This window comes from Balaenoptera physalus, assembly GCF_965194825.1.
Source record: "Balaenoptera physalus genome assembly, chromosome: 2".
NCBI lineage: Eukaryota > Metazoa > Chordata > Mammalia > Artiodactyla > Balaenopteridae > Balaenoptera > Balaenoptera physalus.
Window position 1 is genome coordinate 154,883,134 of NC_138883.1, and position 4,899 is coordinate 154,888,032.

The following is a 4,899-nucleotide window of genomic DNA, read 5'->3' on the forward strand; positions in this document are numbered from 1 at the left end:
CCTCTCTCTTAGTTCCCTGCTTGTATTCTAATTCGTGTACATTTCCCCCTCTGGTCTTCAATTACAAGCTCTTGGGCGTGGGAGATCTTTCTTTGTCATACCCGGAGCGAGATGGAGCACGGAACACCTTGATGACAGCTGTGTGATCACCTGCTCTTCCTGGCTGGACCCGAGCTTGTTGAGGTTCCGGTGCAGCCTGTTCTGTGTCTGACACGCAGCCACTGCCTGTGAGCATCTATTACATGTGCCAGAAGATGCACAGTGAGCTGCTTATCTCTGTGGCTCCTCTTCCCTCCGGGAAAGACAGGCTCAGCATAGCCGTCTGGAGTCCTCAGCTGAACTCTGCATGTGTCTTCTCTTTATTTTGTGTTGTGCATGCAAATTGGTGACAACAAAGACTACAAACCCACCAATATTCTCCCCACGATCTACGCAAAGCCCAGAAATAGAATCATCCCCCCACCCCAAGTAAAACACAGCTTGAGCTTGATTCCGTTTTTCCACAGGTGCAGGATTTGTGCAAATTCTGTTTGTATATTTGTGTCATTTGCAAGAAGCAAAGGTGTTAGGAACACATGCAAATCACTACAGAGTTCTTGGCTACCTTTCCGTCAGTTCCCTTCTCCCTCAATGCCTGGATCTATACCATCTATGCTTTTCTTCTTCTTTTTTCCTCCAGAATTTGAGCAAACTGAGCTATCATCAATTTAAAATTTGGGGAGTTTTTAAAAAACTTTTTATTTTGAAATACAAGAAGTTACAAAATAGTACGTAGAGTCCCATGAACCCTTCACCCAGCTTCCTTTAATGGTGACCTCTTATATGACTGTAGTAAAATATCAAAACCAGGAAATTGACGTTGGTACAGGACTGTTAACTAGACTACAGAATATCTGATTTTTAAAAAGCACACATATTCTGAAGTCATAAAGTAATACTTTTAAACACAAATAACATATGTCTTGATATAGGGTGAGGAGGTTGACAGGGAGTGTAAAATACTCTCAAAGCAGGAGCCTGGTGGGATACTAAGTGTGAAACACTCAGGGGCAGTTTTAATAGCATGGTTCCAAGGTCAGGGGCGTACACTCAGAAGAGGAAAGGCCTGCAGGAAGTGGAGGACCGCGGACTGGGCAGAAGGAAAGGAAACTTGCTGGTTCAGTAGGACTTCAGTTGTGACGCTTCACCCAGAGCCAGGTCATGGCCACATTTAACTGTTCTGATACTCTCGTAATGAGATGGGTAAGTCCCCTCATTTGGAGAAAAGTGTATGTGACATTTGTAGAAGAGGAATGATTTTTTAAAAATGGACTTTATTTTTTAGGACAGTTTTAGGTTCACAGCAAAATTGAGAGGAAAGTATGGAGATTTCCCATGTACCCCCTGCCCCTACTCACGCACAGCCTCGCCTGTTATCAATGTCGCTCACCAGATGGTACATTTTTACTAAGGGTGAACCTACATGGGCACATCATTATCACTCAAAGTCCATAGTTTACTGTGGGTTCACTCTTGGTGTTGTATATTTAATGGGTTTGGACAAATGTATAAGGACATGTATCCATCATTGTAAGATCATACAGAGCAGTTTCACTGCCCTAAAAATCCTCTGTGCTGCTCCTATTCATCCCTCTTTCCCCCCAACCCCTGGCAACCATTCATCTTTTTTACTATAGTTGTACCTTTTCCAGAATGTCATAGAGTTGGAATCATACAGTCTGTAGCCTTTTCAGATTGGCTTCTTCCACTTAGGAATATGTACTTACCGTTCTTCCATGTCTTTATCGTGGCTGACAGCTCATTTCTTTTGGGTACTGAATAATATCCCATTGTCTGCAGGCACCACAGTTTATTTATCGTTTCACCTACTGATGGACATCTTGGCTGCTTCCACGTTTTGGTGATTATGAATAAAGCTGCTATAAACCTCTGTGTGCAAGTTTTGAACTGGGTTTTCAACCTGCCGTTGTGGCATCGTGTGGACGTCCGTGCCTGTGTTCCCATTCACATGAGTTGCATTTTATTTAGAAAAAAACCCAAAATGTCGCCCTCTCCCCTGTCTTTGGCTTTGGATGGGCGGTGAGGTAAGGGCTTATTTCAGTCTTTTATTTGGCGTCTCTCTTCACTCTCTCAGACACAGGATTGTTCGCAGGAGCAAATGATGACACTTTGTGTCTAATTAGCAACTTCTGATTGCTCACGCCTGCCGTGGCTTGTTCTGCCTCCTCTCACTGGACAGAAGGAGGTAGGTTCCAGCATGCTTTCAATGCTTAAATCTGGCTCACTGGCTTCTGATCGTGGAAACGGGGTTGCTTTTGGCTGAAGTTACAGCAGCATCGGGGAGCAGGGGTGAGGGTTAGATGCCTTTGGCCGGCAGAGGGAACTGAGAAGAGAGAGGTCATGGAGAAAACCCACCCCCACCATCCTTTCTGAGTCTGGAGCTAGCTAAGGAATTCGCTATAAATAAGCACGGCACCAGGCACTACTGTGCAAGACAGGCTTTCTTTGCTCTCTCCTGCCAGACCACTCAGCTGTTCTGGGTGAGGTGGTCTGAGTCACAGTGTGCTCTGCCCCTCATCAGGACTCCACTCAGCGCCCCCAGGTCAGGCTGTAGTCATCACAAGTCCCTTGGGGGCCATCTGCCCACTGTGTCAAGTAGAGGGTCCTAACTGGCTGGGTTCCTTGACCTTTGGCCTAGTTCTAACCCCTCTAATCGCTAAACTTCCCTTTACTCATTTAAAAGGATGACTGGATTATCTGGAAAATTCCTTCTAGCCTTAATAATGCCTAGGACCACGGGTCATAGAATCCCCCCCACCCGCCCCAGTACTTGGAGCTGTCCTATCTGTAAAACCATCATCGTATTCGAGGAATTTTTACATTCTCTGCTGCCTTTTCTGAAGGACGGCGTTCTGATCGTCGGCTTGGGGGGAGTTGGTCAAAGCCCTGGATAGTTGGATACAGATGCGGTCGTTAGCAGAACTAGGGAAAGAGGTGGATGTCTAAAACAGTAAACACTGAACCAGTACGTTCTTGGAGTTCAGATGCAGTTGGGTTGTTTGTAAACGGCATTGCAGTGAATCAGTGTTAGCTTGCAGAAGGATGCTACGCTAATGTATGGCACTTGAGGATTGCAAGGGCCACACCAGTTCTAGCTGCCCTACCCCCCCTTTATTTTAAAGTGTAAATTTGTCCTAGCCCCCCACTCATTCCCAGTTTGTTTGCACTTAGATATCAGAAGTGGGAGGGGGATTACGTGAAACTTCCATTTGCTGGCCCCCATTAGGTGTAGGAGGTGATGAAGGAGAACTTAGTCTCTGCTCTGCAGCCAGAACGCCTAAGGCTCTAGGCATTACCGACACCCGGGCCGGGAAGGCACCAGGTCTGGGTGTGGAGTGTGAATACTTAGCTAGAAGCTCCGAGGAACGTCAACTGCCTGGTGCCCTCAGAGCTGGACCCTGGTCAGACACATCCTCCAGATGATGAGATTAAAGATGTGCCTTCACTGGTGTGGACCGCTCTCCCGCTGAGCTGAGACCCACAGTTGTTTTCAAGCTTGGACCGCCATCCCCTGCCTTGCCCTTCAGCGTGTGCAAAAAAATCGGTGGGCAAGTACAGGCACGCGGGTACACCAGGTACACTGGGTCCTCCGGGAGAGACAAGTGTGCAAGCTTGTAGGGCTGCAGCCGTCCCCACCCCGGCCCCAGCGACTTTCCGGCGCGGGCGCCAGCGCTCCCTCGCTGCTATTTTCCTCTTTGGATCAGACCACTCTTATTTCAGGAGTGGAGTGGGACTCTCCCTGGGGCGCTATAGGGTGTCATCTCTGGCATTTGCTCCCGGTACAGAAAAACAAGTCCAAATGCAGTGCACTCGGGTTTCTGAACAGCTGCCCAAGCGCCGAAACCAGACTGTCAGCAAAGCTGTGGGAGGGAGGAGAGCAGGGACTCAGGAGAGGGAGGTGGGGGTGGGAGTGGGGGGGTACCCAGGGTGGGGGCGGGGCGGGGGGAGGAGGAGGTCAAGGGCACCCTTTCGGTAGGCGACTCTCGTCCCTGGGCTGGGATGCGGGGAAAGTGGGGGATGCCCGGGCTAGTAGGGTGCCTAGAGTGGGCGTCGGGGCGCGGGGCGGGGGGGAAGGGGTCGAGGGTACCGCCGGGTGGGCAACACTGGGCGCTCCGCGACCCTGGGCGGGCTGGGAGGGGGATGCTTGGACTGGGGGTGTGCCTGGGGTGGAGGTCGGGCTGGGGGGTGGTTTGGGGCACCCGCCCGATGGGCGACGCTGGGCGCTCCCCGCCTCTGGGCGGGCTGGGGTGAGGGGAAGGGGGAGGCCGGGGGGGCGGGGCAGGCGGGAGCCGCTTGACGGCCGCCAGGGAGCGGGCGCCGTCCCAGCCGAGCCATGCGGTACGTGAGCGACGTGTGGCAGCCTCTGCGCAGACTGTTCCGTGGCGGTGTGGGTTTCAGCGAGCGCCGCCTCCTTCCAATCACGGCGCAGCCCAGCGTGAGGGATACACCTCTGCAGGGCAGGGCTGCGCTGCGCACCGAGGCATCGCATTCCAAAGCCACATACATGCCATGCCCTGTGCGGGCGGCAGCCCCCGCTCAAAGCAGCCCAGATCTTCACAGGGCGGCCACCGACCTGACTACACGACTGCCACATGTCGCCTGCTGATGCAAAGCTGTGGGGACCGGGGATGCAGAAGGGACACATACACCAAAAACTGGCGAGGAAGAGATGCAGTAGGGCTGCGCCGGTTAAATGGCACGAATTTTAGGGGTTTGCACAATCATGGTGGCGCCTCCCAATAGTTATTCCGGGGCTTGCAGTCAAGTCATGAATTGCACGTCGGAATAGGATCTATTTTATTTACTCTTCTACTCGGAGAGATAAAGGTATATCGAAAA